This window comes from Lycium barbarum, chromosome 2 (assembly GCF_019175385.1).
Source record: "Lycium barbarum isolate Lr01 chromosome 2, ASM1917538v2, whole genome shotgun sequence".
Taxonomy (NCBI): domain Eukaryota; kingdom Viridiplantae; phylum Streptophyta; class Magnoliopsida; order Solanales; family Solanaceae; genus Lycium; species Lycium barbarum.
In genome coordinates this window covers 44,182,329-44,199,922 of record NC_083338.1, presented here as the reverse complement: position 1 = coordinate 44,199,922, position 17,594 = coordinate 44,182,329, and positions in this window count along the sequence as shown.

The window sequence follows — 17,594 nt, the reverse complement described above, 5'->3', positions numbered from 1 at the left end:
ATATCCTTCCAATCCCTCTGGAAGTGTTAAGACTGGGGCAGAAGTCAATCTATCTTTCAACTCTCGGAAACTACGTTCTCAAGCATCTGTCCATTGAAACTTAGCTGATTTCTGGGTCAACTTTGTAAGTCGTGCAGAAATAGAAGAGAAACCCTCAACAAATCTCCGGTAATAACCTGCTAAGCCCAGAAAGCTACGAACCTCCGTAGAAGTTGTGGGCCTTGGCCAAGTCTTCATGGCCTCAATCTTTTGGCTATCTACTCGAATACCATCGGCTGCAACGATGTGGCCCAGAAATGATACTGAGTTCAACCTAAACTCACACTTGGAAAACTTTGCAAACAACTCTCGAGTTCGAAGAACTCCGAGGACAATACGCAAATGTTCCGCATGCTCTGCCTCAGATCTAGAATACACCAGGATATCGTCGATAAACACAATCACGAATAGATCCAGAAAAGGCCTGAATACATTGTTCATTAAGTCCATAAATACTGCTGGCACATTAGTTAGCCCAAACGACATAACTCGGAACTCAAAATGACCGTATCTTGTTCTGAAGGCTGTCTTAGGGATATCTTTCTCCCTAACCCTCACTTGATGATACCCGGACCTCAAATCGATCTTTGAAAACCATTTGGCACCTTGTAATTGATTAAATAAATCATCAATCCTCGGCAGAGGATATTTATTCTTAATCGTCACCTTGTTCAGTTGCTGATAATCAATGCACATTCTCAAGGAGCCATCTTTCTTTCGGACAAACAATACGGGCGCTCCCCATGGGGATGAACTGGGCCTAATAAAGCCTTTATCAAGCAAGTCTTTCAATTGCTCCTTCAACTCTTTCAATTCTGCGGGTGCCATTCTATACGGAGGAATAGATATGGGCGTAGTGTCTGGCAACACATCAATAGCAAAATCGATCTCCCGCTCGGGAGGAAGGCCTGGAAGCTCTTTCGGGAACACATCCGAAAATTCGTTCACTACGGGAACTGACTGAAGAGTCGGCGACTCAGCTTCTACATCTTGAACTCGCACTAGGTGATAAATGCATCCTTTCGTGATCATTTTCCTTGCCTTTAGATAGGAAATAAACCTACCTTTTGGTGACGCCGTATTCCCTTTCCATTCTAAGACTGGTTCCCCCGGAAACTGGAAACGAACCATTTTCATTCTACAATCAACATTGGCGTAACAAGAAGCCAACCAATCCATGCCCATAATAACATCAAAATCTACCATTTCTAGCTCATGCAAATCAATCATGGTACGACGATCACAAATCATAACTACACAATCTCTATATACTCGGCTAACTATTACCGATTCACCCACGGGTGTAGACACCTCAAAGGACCTGATCGACTCCGGCTCAACTATAAATTGACCCACAACATAAGGAGTAACATATGATAATGTGGAGCCCGGATCAATCAAAGCATATACATTATGAGAGAATACCGATAATATACCTGTGACCACGTCAGGAGAAGACTCAAGATCTTGGCGTCCAGCCAAAGCATAAATACGGTGCTGAGGACCGCTAGAACTGGGAGCTCTCCCTCTGCCTCTACCATGGCCGACTGGCGCATGTGAACCTGGCCCCGTAGGGCGTACAGATGCCGAAGATCCGGCTACCGACCCTGATGGCTGGGTCCTATCTCCACCATGTACTGAGGAGCAATCACGCATGATGTGGCCTGGTCGACCACATGAATAGCAACCATCCGAGCCCAATCGACATCGACCCCAATATAACTTCCCACACTGGGAACATCGTGGTATAGGTGGCCATCACTGGCCTGAATCGTCTCTAAACTGAGGTCCTGAATAACTCAGACTCGGCCCTGAATGAGCAGATCTATCAAATCTCTGGCCTGAAACCTGTGGAGGTACACTAGTCATAGAATAGCCCGAATGCCTGGGAAACTGCTGCCTGTGCCCGCCTTTGGACTCACTCATTTGGCCTGAAGATCTGGCCCTCTTACTATGACCCCTATCCTGCTCGCGTTCACTTCTCCGCTGTTGTAGGCTTTCTTTTAAGTTCTGAGCATGTGCCTGAATGCGTGCAATATCCATACCGTCCTGAAGGGACGCAGTCAAGCATTTGTCCATCAAGTGTGGCCCTAGGCCCTTTACAAATCAGTGTACCCCGTCACCCATATCCGCTACTATGGCCGAAGCATACCTAGCCAAGGAATTGAAGAGGAGGCTATACTCGAGGGCACTCATACTACCTTGCCTCAAGTTCAAGAATTTATCGGCCCTAGCTCGCTGAACTTCTGTAGGCATATAATGACGGAGAAAAGCATCAACAAATTCTTGCCATACGGGGGGAGGTGCATTGGCCCCCCGTGAAGCCATCCATACCGTATACCACTGGATCGAGACATCTCTCAATGTATATGACGCTAACACCACCGACTCGGTGTCTGAAGCATGTATCAACCGAAGCGTCCTTAGCATACCATCAATAAAATCCTGGGGATCCTCCTCCGGTTTTGACCCAAAGAATTCCGGAGGGTTCAAAGTAATAAAGTCACGGGCCCTCGCACTAACAGCCCTGTCACCATGCCTTGTATTCTTTCTCTGAGTCTGGGCTGCAACCAACTGAGTCAACAAATTAATGGCCTCTTTCACATCTTGGCCAGAAGCATTCGGTGGAGGTGCTGGAGGTGCTGGAGGTGCTGGAGCTGGGGCTGAGGCTCCCTCATGCTCCTCTGTAATAGGCACTGTCTGAGAGGATTGAGATTGAACCACACCCTGGGACTCACTTTCCTCTACTACCGATGGCGGTGCTCTTGTAGCCCATTTTTCTGCCACCGTCTTGCCCTTTTGGGCCACTGTAGCCTTTTTCTTTTTTGGCAACTCTGAAATGCACAACACACGATTAAGGAACAAGAATTTCTTACATCATAGCTCTATCGCACGATTCTTATGAAGAAAGAAGGTCATTCATTCCTAAAATGTCTGCAGCTTCTTGTTTATAAGTGTGGCGCGCAACACACCCATAACCAAGACTCTACTAGACACGGCTCGTAGACACACCCTAGGACTGAACTGCTCTGATACCACTTTTTGTCACGACCCGACTAGGGGCCGCGACGAGCACCCGGTGCTAGCCCACCCGGGCACCCCCGTAGCTTACACTTATGCTTACATCTAGGTGAGCCACATAACTAAACATACATTTCTATCCATGACATCATAATAGTCTCATTAGACAACAACATCTCTATATCATCATAGGCATCTTTGCCACATCGATGTACAAGAGCCGACAAGGCTATCAACATGATATACAAAATATAGGCCGACAAGGCCAGACATATCTACCCATACACACATCTCTACGAGCCTCTAAGGAGAGAGTAATATATCACATAAGCGGGACAGGACCCGGCTATGCCCATATTTATGTACACAAAAGAATAAGTACCCAAAAGCTATGACTCCGAATGAAATGGAGCTCTGCTATATAATCTTTGAGAAAGCAGCTATGGACCAAGCCTATCTCCCTGTGCACCTGCGGGCATGACGCAGTGTCCACAAACAAAAGGACGTCAGTACGAAGAATGTACTGAGTATGTAAAGCATGATCAACATCAATACGAAAGCATAATAGACAACATAAGGAATAGCATAGGAGGGGAGACAACAATATCATCGTCATAGCACTTACTTGCCTTTCGTAGGGACTTTCCATTTCTCATACGTATTAGTACACATACGTCATCATCCGTATTCCATAATAGTGCTCGTACCATACTTGTGCTCGCATTCGTATACATGTCCTTATTCGTATTCATACACATAGTCTTATCACATTCATATTCATATCATATACATAGTCATTTCATATATATATATATATATATATATAGCATTTACATAACATACCCGACCTCGTAGGATCAGTGTTTCATACATACTTGGCCAACCAAGGCTCAAGGTTACTCATACCTGGCCCTACCAAGGCTTCAGGGTTATCCGTACCCTCTGCAGAGGTGTGCGCGCGTTTCGTAGTCGTATACATACTTTACACATATTCATATACATATATTCTACCCGGCGTTACAAGCTCGGGGTTTTATTATAGCCCTTCATAGGCACACATAAGTATAATAGCCCATAGGTACCTTTAGCATCATTATTATCATCATCATTACTATCATCATCATTATCGTTACTTCTATATCGTAGACTTACTCGTCATATGAGGTGCGTAGTACACTTGCATGTTCCCTTCCAATGTTAGCGTGTCTACCTTTTTGTCGGACTATTCTACACTTGGACGTTCCCTTCCAATGTTAGCGTTTCTACCTTCATTAATATCATAACAATGGCCATTAGTCATTCGCATTATCCACATTCTCAATTCACTTCCATTTATCCCTATTTATGGTCACAACACCCAACTTCGTCCATTCATATACAATGTCTATTTCATGATCTTGACATCATTTATAACACATTCATATCACAATACAACAACAAATCATGATTCAATTCAAACTATGTCTAAAAAATATCACTATTCATCATTCATGACCCATTTTACCATATTTTCTACAATCCATGTATTTCAACTCTCCAATACCTTAAACATCATGTAACTATCATGAATCTTACCTTAGAAGTTGTAGGAACAAGCTTTAGTTGATAACACTCCACTTTGAGCAAAATCCTAGTTTTTTTCCATTTGGATTTCTTGACTTTAGATGATCCTTGATGGGTTCTTACTCTTGATTCACTTATTTAATGTTGTTGATGGCTTATAATCCTTGAAAACTTGTATAATAAATGTAGAGAGATGTTTTAGAGAGAGGGGTAAAATGTTGAAATGATTTCATGAACTTGGTCCTTTATTTAATAACATTTCACTGATCCGTCGGGTTCCATTATACGGTCCGTATAATGGTTATATGGTTCGTATAATAGACCGTGAAATGGGTCTGCCTGCACCCCTTCACTGTGACCATTTGACGGTTCGTTATACGGTCCGTATAAATTTATACGGTCCGTATAACTGACCGTAAAATTCAACCAGCAACCAACCTCCACTGTGATAGTTTTACGGTCCATTATACGGTCCGTAAAACATTATACGGTCCGTATAATGAGCCGTAAAACTCATCAGTTCACTGAACTTATTCTCATCACTTCGATTGATCTCCGATCCTTATGGAACCTTCTTAACACTTGTTTAACACTTCATTAGCAATCCAAGGGACGTTATAAGTCTTTCCCAAAATGCCCTTAAGTCATCATTAACCCGATACTCGCATTTCACTAGTTCATTCACTTGCGTACCAATGGAAGATTTTCTGAGGTGTAACACTAGGTATGCTTCGGCCATGGTAGCGGATATGGATGGCCGGGTACACCGATTTGTAAAGGTCCTAGGGCCACACTTGATGGATAAATGTTTGACTGCGTCCCTTCAGGACGGCATGGATATTGCACGCATTCAGGCGCATGCTCAGAACTTAGAAGAAGGCCTACAACAGCGGAGAAGTGAGCGTGAGCAGGATAGGGGTCATAGCAAGAGAGTCATATCTTCAGGCCCAATGAGTGAGTCTAGAGGTGGACATAGGCAGCAGTTCCCCAGGCATTCAGGCTATTCTATGACCAGTGGACCTCCACGGTCTTCAGGCCAGAGATTTGATAGGTCTTCTCGTTCAGGGTCGAGTTCGAGTTATTCAGGACCGCAGTTTAGAGGTGATTCAAGCCAGTCAAGGCCACCCGTGCCACGATGCTCCCAGTGTGGGAAGTTGCATTGGGGTCAGTGCCGATCAGGTTCATACGTTTGCTATTCATATGGTCGACCAGGCCATATTATGCGTGATTGCCCCTCAGTACATGGTATAGGTAGGGCCTAGCCATCAGGGTCAGTAGTCGGATCTTCGGCGTCTGTACGCCCTACGGGGCCAGGTTCACATGCGCCAGTCGGCCATTGTAGAGGCAGAGGGAGAGCTCCCAGTACTAGCGGTCCTCAGCACCGTATTTATGCTTTGGCTGGACGCCAAGATCTCGAGTCTTCTCCTGACGTGGTCACAGGTATATTATCAGTATTCTCTCATGATGTATATTATTTGATTGATCCGGGCTCCACATTATCATATGTTACTCCATATATTGCGGGTCGATTTATAGTAGAGCCGGAGTTGATCAAACCCTTTGAGGTGTCTACACCCGTGGGTGAATCGGTGATAGCTAGCCGAGTATATAGAGATTGTGTAGTTATGATTTGTGATTGTCGTACCGTGATTGATTTGCATTAGCTAGAAATGGTAGATTTTGATGTCATTATGGGCATGGATTGGTTGGCTTCTTGTTATGCCAATGTTGATTGTAGAATGAAAATGGTTCGTTTCCAATTTCCGGGAGAACCAGTCTTAGAATGGAAAGGGAATACAGCGTCACCAAAAGGTAGGTTTATTTCCTATCTAAAGGCAAGGAAGATGATCACGAAAGGATGTAATTATCATCTAGTACGAGTTCAAGATATTGAAGCTGAATCGCCGACTCTTCAGTCAGTTCCCGTAGTGAATAAATTTTCGGATGTGTTCCCGGAAGAGCTTCCAGGCCTTCCCCCCAAGCGGGAGATTGATTTTGCCATTGATGTGTTGCCAGACACTAAACCTATATCTATTCATCCATATAGAATGGTACCCGCAGAATTGAAAGAGTTGAAGGAGCAGCTGAAAGATTTGCTTGACAAAGGCTTCATTAGGCCTAGTTCATCCCCATGGGGAGCGCCCGTATTGTTTGTCCGAAAGAAAGATGGCTCTTTGAGGATGTGCATTGACTATCGGCAGTTGAATAAAGTGACGATCAAGAATAAATATCCTCTCCCGAGGATTGATGATTTGTTTGATCAATTGCAAGGTGTCAAATGGTTTTCAAAGATTGATTTGAGGTCCGGGTATCATCAAGTGAGAGTTAGGGAGAAAGATATCCCTACGACAGCTTTTAGAACGAGATATGATCATTTTGAATTTCGGGTAATGTCATTTGGGCTAACTAATGCGCCAGTGGTGTTTATGGATTTGATGAATAATATCTTCAGGCCCTTCCTGGATTTATTTGTGATAGTATTTAACGACGATATACTGGTGTATTCTAGATCCAAGGCAGAACATGCGGATCATTTGCGTATTGTCCTCGGAGTTCTTCGAAGCTGAGAGTTATTTGTAAAGTTTTCCAAATGCGAGTTCTGGTTGAACTCGGTGGCATTTTTAGGGCATATTGTTGCGGCCGATGGTATTCGAGTGGATAGCCAAAAGATTGAGGCCGTGAAAACTTGGCCAACGCCCACAACTCCTACGGAGGTTCGTAGTTTTCTGGGCTTAGCCGGTTATTACCGGAGATTTGTTGAGGGTTTCTCTACTATTTCTGCACCACTTACAAAGTTGACCCAGAAATGAGCTAAGTTTCAATGGACAGATGCTTGTGAACGTAGTTTCCGAGAGATGAAAGATAGATTGACTTCTGCCCCAGTTTTGACACTTCCAGAGGGATTGAAAGGATATGTCGTTTATTCCGATGCTTCAGGTGTTGGGCTAGGTTGTGTGTTGATGCAACATGGCAAAGTGATTGCGTATGCTTCAAGGCAATTACGAAAACATGAGCAGAATTATCCTACCCATGATCTAGAGTTGGCCGCGGTGGTTCAAGCATTAAAGATATGGAAACATTATTTATATGGTGTCCACGTGGATATTTACACAGATCATAAGAGTCTTCAATACATCTTCAAGTAGAAAGAGTTGAATCTACGGCAACGACGATGGTTAGAATTGCTAAAGGACTATGATGTTGAGATTTTGTATCACCCCGGAAAGGCAAATGTCGTGGCTGATGCTCTTAGCCGTAGATCGATGGGAAGTCTAAGTCATGTACGACCAGAGAAGAGAGAAATGGCTCGTGAGCTCCGACAGCTAGCTAGCCTAGGAGTCCGAGTAATGGACTCAGGTAGCAAGGGAACTACTATTCAGAATTCTGCAGTCTCGTCGCTAGTAACAGAAGTGAAGGAGCGACAATATGAGGATCCCATGCTAATGCAGTACAAAGATACACTCCCTCAGAAAGAGGAGTCATCATTTGATATTTCGGGAGATGGAGTTCTCCGATGCCGAGGCAGATTATGTGTCCCTGATGTGGCAAGTTTACGCCACCAGATTTTGAGAGAAGCTTATTGTTCCCGTTACTCCGTTCACCCCAGAGCGACGAAAATGTATCACGACCTTAAGTCTATATATTGGTGGAGTGGGATGAAGAAAGATATAGCGGAGTTTGTAGCTCAATGTCCTAATTGTCAACAAGTGAAGATCGAGCACCAAAAGCCGGGTGGATTGTTGCAAGCTATAGAAATTCCAACGTGGAAGTGGGAAGTGATTAATATGGACTTCATTACAGGGTTATCCCGTTCTCGACGTAAGTATGATTCTATATGGGTGATTGTCGATAGACTCACAAAGTCAGCTCATTTCTTACCGGTCAGAACGACCTATGTGGCAGAAGATTATGCAAGACTTTACCTTAAAGAGATAGTGAGACTCCATGGCGTTCCGGTATCTATTATCTCCGATAGAGGGACTCAGTTTACAGCTAAATTTTGGGAGTCTTTCCAAGAGGGTTTAGGGACCCAAGTGCGCCTTAGCACGGCATTTCATCCACAGACCGATGGACCTGCTGAACGTACTATTCAGACACTTGAGGATATGTTACGGGCATGTATGATAGACTTTGGAGGATATTGGGATGACCATTTTCCACTCATTAGTTTGCTTACAACAATAGCGATCATTCCAGCATTCAAATGGCACCGTATGAAGCTCTATATGGGCGAAAGTGTAGATCCCCAATTGGGTGGTTTGAAACCGGACAAACTAAGTTGGTAGGGCCAGACTTGGTCCAGCAAGCTATAGAGAAGGTCAAGCTCATACAAGATCGGTTGTTAGCAGCCCAAAGTCGTCAAAAGTCCTATGCGGATAATCGTCGAAGAGACTTGGAGTTCAAAGTGAAAGATTGGGTATTCTTGAAAGTGTCACCTATGAAGGGTGTAATGAGATTTGACAAAAAGGGGAAGCTTAGTCCCCGGTATATTGGGCCATATGAGATTGTGCGCAAAATAGGCAAGGTGGCCTATGAGTTAGATCTACCTCCCGAGTTGGAGGCAGTCCATCCAGTATTTCACGTCTCGATGCTCCGGAAATGTATTGGAGATGCTAATAGGATCGTCCCAGTAAATGATGTGCAAGTGACAGAGAAATTGACTTATGAAGAGATACCCATTGCCATATTAGACAGGCAAGTACGGAGGCTTAGAAACAAAGAAGTAGCCTCGATTAAGGTTCTGTGGAGAAGCGGTAAACGAGAGGAAATGATGTGGGAAGCGGAAGAAAGTATGAGATCCAAATATCCCCATTTATTTCAGCCCTTGGAAGAAGTCCAAGATGAGACGTCAAGGTCCTAAGGTATGTATGTTTTCCTTTTATGCTTTCGGGTCGTGTGTGGCCAAATTTTATGCTAATGTGTTGTAGCCCTGTGTGGCATCGATATTATGGGTTGTTGTGGCAGGATGGTCGTGCCATATTATAGGGGAAACTTTGGTGAAATTCTTATAGGATTCCTGAACACTTTAACATTCGGGGACGAATGTTCTTAAGGGGGGAAGAATGTTACACCTCGGAAAATTTTCCGTTGGCACGCAAGTAAACGAACTAGTGAGGAATGGCATTTGATGACCCTAGTTGAGATTCTAAAGATGTTAGAGATGAGGGAAGAGGATTGCCAAGAGAAGGCAAAAGTATTTGATAAGTATCGGAAAGGAATTACGAGCAATGAGTTACCCAGGACTTAGTGATGTCTTGGAGAAGAGTTATAACGTCCCTTAGATTGGTATTGAAGAGTTGAACAAGTGTTAAGAAGGTTCCGCAAGGATCGGAGATCAAACAAAGTGATGAGAATAAGTTCAGTGAATTGATGAGTTTTACGGCTCATTATACGGACCGTATAATGTTTTATGGACCGCATAATGGACCGTAAAACCATCACAGTGGAGGTTGGTTGCTGCTGGAATTTTAAGGTCAGTTATACGGACCGTATAACGAACCGTCAAATGGTCACAGTGAAGGGGTGCAGGCAGACCCATTTCACGGTCTATTATACGGACCGTATAATGGACCGTATAACGGAACCCGACAGATCAGTGGAATGTTATTAAATAAAGGACCAAGTTCATGAAATCATTTCAACATTTCCTTCCTCTCTCTAAAACATCACTCTACATTTATTATACAAGTTTTCAAGGATTATAAGCCATTAACAACATTAAGTAAGTGAATCAAGAGTAAGAACCCATCAAGGATCATCTAAAGTCAAGAAATCCAAATGGAGAAAAGCTAGGGTTTTACTCAAAGTGGAATATTATCAACTAAGGCTCGTCCCTACAACATCTAAGGCAAGATTCATGCTATTTATATGTTGTTTAAGGTATTTGAGAGTTGAAATGCTTGGTCACTAGGAGAGTATAGCAAAATGGGTCATATATGATGAATAGTGACGTTTTGAGAAATAGTTTGAGTTGAATCATGAATGTTGTTGCGTTGTGATATGAATATGTTATAAATGGTGTTAAGATCATGATCTAGACATTTCGATGAATGGACGAAGTGGGGTATTATGACCATGAAAATGGGTGAATAAGAAGCAAATTGAGGAATCTAGATAATGTGAATAATATGGATGATTAATGACTATTATTACGATATTGTGAATGTAATATTGACGTTTGGGAGTTGAATCACGATATGGGAAAATGTTGTATAAATAAAGGAGATGCTGTCCGATTTTCTCCAGCTTTAGTCATATATGCTAGTTGTCGATTCTAATGATGGTTTGCCCTTAATGAAGGAAGAAACGTGAACATCGGTGGAGTACGCGCGAGTGTAGAATAGTGCGACGGAAAGGTATGTAAGGCTAACCCTTCTTTCATAAAGCGTGGTTCCTTGGCCAAACTCTTAAATCCTCTATATGAGTATGTTGCATTCAAATGGTTGACATTCCGAGCTCATAAGCTAACGATCCTTGATATGTGCTACGATTGTACTACGCACCTCGTATGACGAGTAAGCCTATGATATAGACGTAGCGATAATGATGATGATAGTAATGATGATGATATAATAATGATGCTAAAGGTGCCTACGGGCTATAATACTTATATGTGCCAATGAAGGGCTATAATGAAACCCCGAGCTTAAACGCCGGGTAGAATGTATGTATATGAATATGTATAAAGTATGTATACGATTACGAAATGCGCGCACACCTCTGCAGATGGTACGGATAACCCTGAAGCCTTGGTAGGGTCAGGTATGAGTAACCTTGAGCTTTGGCTGGCCAAGTATGTATGAAACACCGATTCTATGAGGTCGGGTATGTTATGTAAATTTTATGTATATGAAATGACTATGTATATAATATGAATATGAGTGTGATAAGACTATGTATATGGACACGAATAAGGACATGTATACGAATATGAGCACAAGTATAGTACGAGTACTACGATGGAATACAGATGACGATGTATGTAAACAAGTACGTTTGAGAAATGGAGAGTCCCTAGGAAAGGCAAGTAAGTACTATGACGATGGAATTATTGTCTCCCCTTCTACGCTATTTCATATGTTGTTGATTATGCTTATATATATCGATGTTGATCATGCTTTACATACTCAGTACATTCTTCGTACTGACGTCCTTTTGTTTGTGCACGCTACGTCATGCCCGCAGGTGCACAGGGAGACAGACTTGATCCATAACTGCTTATTCAGAGATTACATAGCAGAGCTCCACTTCCTTCGGAGCCATAGCTTTTGGGTACTCATTCTTTTGTGTACATATTTATGGGCATAGCGGGGTCCTGTCCTGCTCATGGGTTATGTCATACACTTCTTAGAGGCTCGTAGTCACGTGTATATGGTTCGATATGTCCGGCCTTATTGGCCTATATTTTGTATATCATTTTGTTAGCCTTGTCGGCTCATGTACATTGACGTGGCATAAATGCCAATTATGAAAATGGTAATGTCGTCCAATGGGACTAGTTTGACGAATGAATGGCAAAGAATGTTCTATTATGTGGCTCACCTAGATGTAAGTATAAGAGTAAGCTAAGAGGGTGCCCGGGTGGGCTAGCACTAGGTGCTCGTCGCGGCCCCCTAGTCGGGTCGTGACACTTCTAAAAATTGGCTGTAAACTGACTCCCTCTATCAGAGATAATAGATGCTGGAAGACCATGGAGTCTCACTATCTCTTTAACACAAAGCCTTGCATAATCTTCTGCTACGTACGTCGTTCTGACCGGTAAGAAATGAGCTGACTTTGTGAGTCTATCCACAATCACCCATATAGAGTAATACTTGCGTCGAGAACGGGGTAAGCCTGTAATGAAATCCATGTTAATCACTTCCCACATCCAAGTTGGGATTTCTATAGCTTGAAACAATCCACCCGGCTTTTGATGCTCGATTTTCACTTGTTGACAATTGGGACATTGAGCTACCAATTTCGCTATATCTTTCTTCATTCCATTCCACCAATATATAGACTTAAGGTCATGATACATTTTCGTCGCACCGGGGTGAACAGAATAACGGGAACAATGAGCTTCTCTTAATATCTGGTGGCGTAAACCTGCCACATCAGGAACGCATAATCTGCCTCGGCATCGGAGAACTCCGTCTCCTGAAATATCAAATGATGACTCCTCTTTCTGAGGGAGTGTATCTCTGTACTGCATTAGCATGAAATCTTCGTATTGCCGCTCTTTCACTTCCGCTACGAGCGACGAGACTGCTGAATTCTAAATAGCAGTTCCCCAGCTACCTGAGTCCACTACTCGAACTCCTAAGCTAGCTAGCTGCTGGAGCTCACGGGCCATTTCTCTCCTTTCTGGTCGAACATCACACAAACTTCCCATAGATCTACGGCTGAGAGCATCTGCCACAACATTCGCCTTTCCAGGGCGATACAAGATATCAACATCATAATCCTTTAGTAGTTCCAACCACCGTCGCTGCCGCAAATTCAACTCTTTCTATTTGAAGATATACTGAAGACTCTTATGACCTGTATAAAATACACATGGACACCATATAAATAATGTCTCCATATCTTTAATGCGTGAACCACTGCAGCCAATTCTAGATCATGGGTTGGGTAATTCTGCTCATGTTTCCGTAGTTGCCTTGAAGCATACGCAATCACCCTACCATGCTGCATCAACACACAACCTAGCCCAATGCCTGAAGCATCGAAATAAACAACATATCCTTCCAACCCCTCTGGAAGTGTCAAGACTGGGGCGGAAGTCAATCTACTTTTCAACTGTTAGAAGCTACGTTAACAAGCATCTGTCCATTGAAACTTTGCTGATTTTTGGGTCAACTTTGTGAGTGGTGCAGAAATAGAAGAAAAACCTTCAACGAATCTCTTGTAATAACCTGCTAAGCCTAGAAAGCTACGAACCTCCGTAGGAGTCGTGGGCCTTGGCCAAGTCTTCACGGCCTCAATCTTTTGACTATCCACTCGAATACCATCGACTGCAACAATATGTCCCAGAAATGTCACTGAGTTCAACCAAAACTCACACTTGGAAAATTTTGCAAACAACTCTCGAGTTCGAAGAACTCCAAGGACAGTACGCAAATGATATGCATGTTCTGCCTCGGATCTAGAATACACCAAGACATCGTCGATAAATACGATCACAAATAAATCCAGGAAGGGCCTGAACACATTTGGGCCCTTGCACTAACAGCCCTATCACCTTGCCCTACACTTGGTCGCTGAGTCTGAGCAGCAACCAACTGAGTAAGCAAATGTATGGCCTCTTTCATATCTTGGCCTGAAGCATCTGGTGGAGGAGCTGGAGGTGCTGGAGTTGGGGTTGAGGCTCCCTCACGCTCCTCTAATATAGGTACTGAACGGGAGGACTGAGATTGAGCCGCACTTTGGGACTCACATTCCTCTACTACCGGTGGCGGTGCTTTTTCAACCCGCTTTTCTGCCACCGTCTTGCCCTTTTGGGCTGCTGTAGCCTTTGTCTTTACAGGCATTTCTGAAATACACAGCACACGATTAAGGAACAAGAAATTCTTATATCATAGCTCTATCGCACGATTCTTATGAAGAAACAAGGTCATTTATTCCTAAAATGTCGACAGCTTCTTGTTTATAAGTGTGGCGCGCAACACACCCATAACCAAAACTTTACTAGACACGGGTCGTTGACATACCCTAGGACTGAACTGCTCTGATACCACTTTTGTCATGACCCGACTAGAGGGGCCGCGACGAGCACCCGGTGCTAACCCACCCGGGCACCCCTTAGCTTGCACTTACTCTTACATCTAGGTAAGCCACATAATTAAACACATAATTATATTCATTCATCACGCTAGTCCCATTGGACAACAATGCCTTTATATCATCATTGGCATCTATGCCACATCAAAGTACATGAGCCGACAAGACTATCAAAATGATATACAAAATATAGGCCGACAAGGCCATACATATCTAACCATATACACATGTCTACGAGCCTCTAAGGAGAGTATAACATATCATATAGGCGGGACAGGACCCCGCTATGCCCGTAATTATGTACACAAAAGAATAAGTACCCAAAAGCTATGGCTCCGAATGAAATGGAGCTCTGCTATGTAGTCTCTAAGAATGTAGCTATGGATCGAGCCCGTCTCCCTATGCACCTGCAGGCATGACGCAGCGTCAACAAATAAAAGGACGTCAGTACGAAGAATGTACTGAGTATGTATAGCATAATCAATATCTATATAGAAGCATAATGAACAACATGAGAAATAGCACAAGATGGGAGATGGTAGTATCATCGTCATAGGCACTTACTTGCCTTTCATAGGATCTTTCCATTTCTAATGCGTATTTGTGTACATACATCCATATCATATACATAATCATATCATATACATAGCATTTATATAGCATACCCGACCATGCAGGATCGGTGTTTCATACATACTTGGCCAACCAAGGCTATAGGTTGCACATACCTGGCCCTACCAAGGCTTCAGGGTTACATCTACCTGGCCCTACCAAGGTGACAGGGTTATATCTACCTGGCCCTACCAAGGCGTCAGGGTTATCCGTGCCATCTGCAGAGGTGTGCGCGCATTACATAATCACATACATACTTACTTACATATCCTACCCGGCTTCATAAGCTCGGGGTTCATAATAGCCATATATAGATACATATACATAATAGCTCATAGGCATCTCTACTACTAACATCATTATCATCATCATCATTACAATCGTCTTCGATATCATTATCACTATTATCGTCATTCATCACATCTATCTTTGTAGGCTTACTCGTCGTACGAGGAATTTAGCACAACCGTAGCGTATTAAGAATCGTGAGCTTACTAGCTCGGAAGATCAAATCATTTGAAAGACATCATAGACTGATGGAAGATTTAGACGTTTGGCCAAAGAACCATGCCTTATGAAATAAGGGTTAGCCTTACATACCTTTCCGTTCAACTATTTACCACTTGCACGTTTTTCTTCAACGCTCGCGTTTCTACCTTCATTAAAGTCATACTATTATTAGAATCGATAGCTAGCATATATGACTAAAACTAGAGAAAATCGGACAGCATCTCCTTTATTTATATGACATTCCTCCATAACGTACATCAACTCCCAAACGTCAATAATACATTCATAATACCATAACAATAGTCATTATTCATTCACATTATCCACATTTCTTAATTTACCTTCAATCACCCATATCCATGGTCATATCACACGACTACGTCAATTCACGTACATTTGCCTATCCCGTGTTTCTCAACGTCATTTATAACATATTTACATCACAACACATCAAGAATCATGACTCAACTCAAGCTATTACTCAAAATGGCAATATTCCACATTCATGACCCATTTTTCTATACCCTTCTACAATCCAAGTATTTCAACTCTTAAATACCTCAAACAACATATAAATACCATAAATCTTACCTTCGATGTTGTAGGAACAAGCCTTGGTTGGTAATACTCCACTTGAGCAAAAACCCTAGTTCATCTCCAATGAGATTTCTTGACTTGAATAATGTTTAATGGGTTTTCTTACACTTGATTCACTTGGTTTATGTTGTTGATCACTAATAATGCTTGAATTCTTATGGAATAAATGTAGAGAGATGTTTTAGAGAGAAGGGGTGTGATGTAGAAGCGAAATGAAATAAACCTTGGTCCCTTTATTTAATGAGCCATTTCAGCCCCGACCGTATATACGGACCAACATACGATCTGTATAATTTGTACGGGCCGTATGTTTGGCCGTATATTTGGTCCAGAAACTTATGCCATTCTGGGCTGATTATACGGTCCAAAACATACGGACCGTATAATTTATACGGCCAGTATGTTTGGCCGTATAACCCCCAGTGGTTCCGAAGTTCGTTTCGTCGACTCGTTTGATCTCCAATCCTTATGGAACCTTCTTAGCACTTGCTCAACACCTCAATACCAATCTAAGGGATGTTATCACTCTTCTGCAAGACATCACTAAAGCCTCGTTAACTCGTTACTCGTATTTCCTTTTCGATACCTATCGTATGCCTTGCCTTATGTTGGCCAACTTTCTCCCCCTATCTCAAACACCTTTGAAATCTTGTCTAGGGTCATCGAATGTAATTTCTTTACTTACAGAAATATCGTATACTCGTACTCTTCACTAGTCCATTCATCAGTGAGGGACTCGGTGAATAAAGTCATCATATGCCCTCCTGGCCGCCATAACATATCATCATATCATCACATCATCATATCATATATATATATATAACGTGTCCCGGCCCTCTAGTGAGGGACTCGGTGAACAATGCAGTGAAACTGTGCACGAAAACGCGTCCTGGCCCGGGACTCAGTGAAAGATATATTGAGGCATGCATGAGCAGAGTAGTGAGAAACCATATGCAAGTTAAAACACATCTGAGACTCGATAGAATAATCAAAATGAGCTATCATTTGAAAATCAAGGCAATAGTCATATCAAGTACCTTTCGAATGCCACTCGGAAACATATCAAACATCCCTCGAATGTCATCATAAAGTATATCAAAGAGCCTTAGGAATCACAGTCATATGTCAATATGTTATGAAACATCTTATAGAAGTCTGGACATTAGTTATCATAGAGTTCTTAAGAATAGGAACTGATATACATCAACTATTATCCAACGTACAGAAAACTGAAGAGGGAAGCTCAATCATTTTAAGAGTTCTAACATCAAGAAGTGAATAAGAATCATGAATCATGCTCGAAACTTATGAATAGAATTACCCCAAAGCTCATATCATTCGTCACTTAAATCTAAGACATGCCAAAAGAAAGAAGGGACATCTTTACATACCTGTTAACGACTACTCGTAATTCCGTTCCCTTTGTCGCTCTTTTAGCCTATTTAATATAAGATTAACGTTATCGTTAGTAACTATACTTTCTAGTTCAT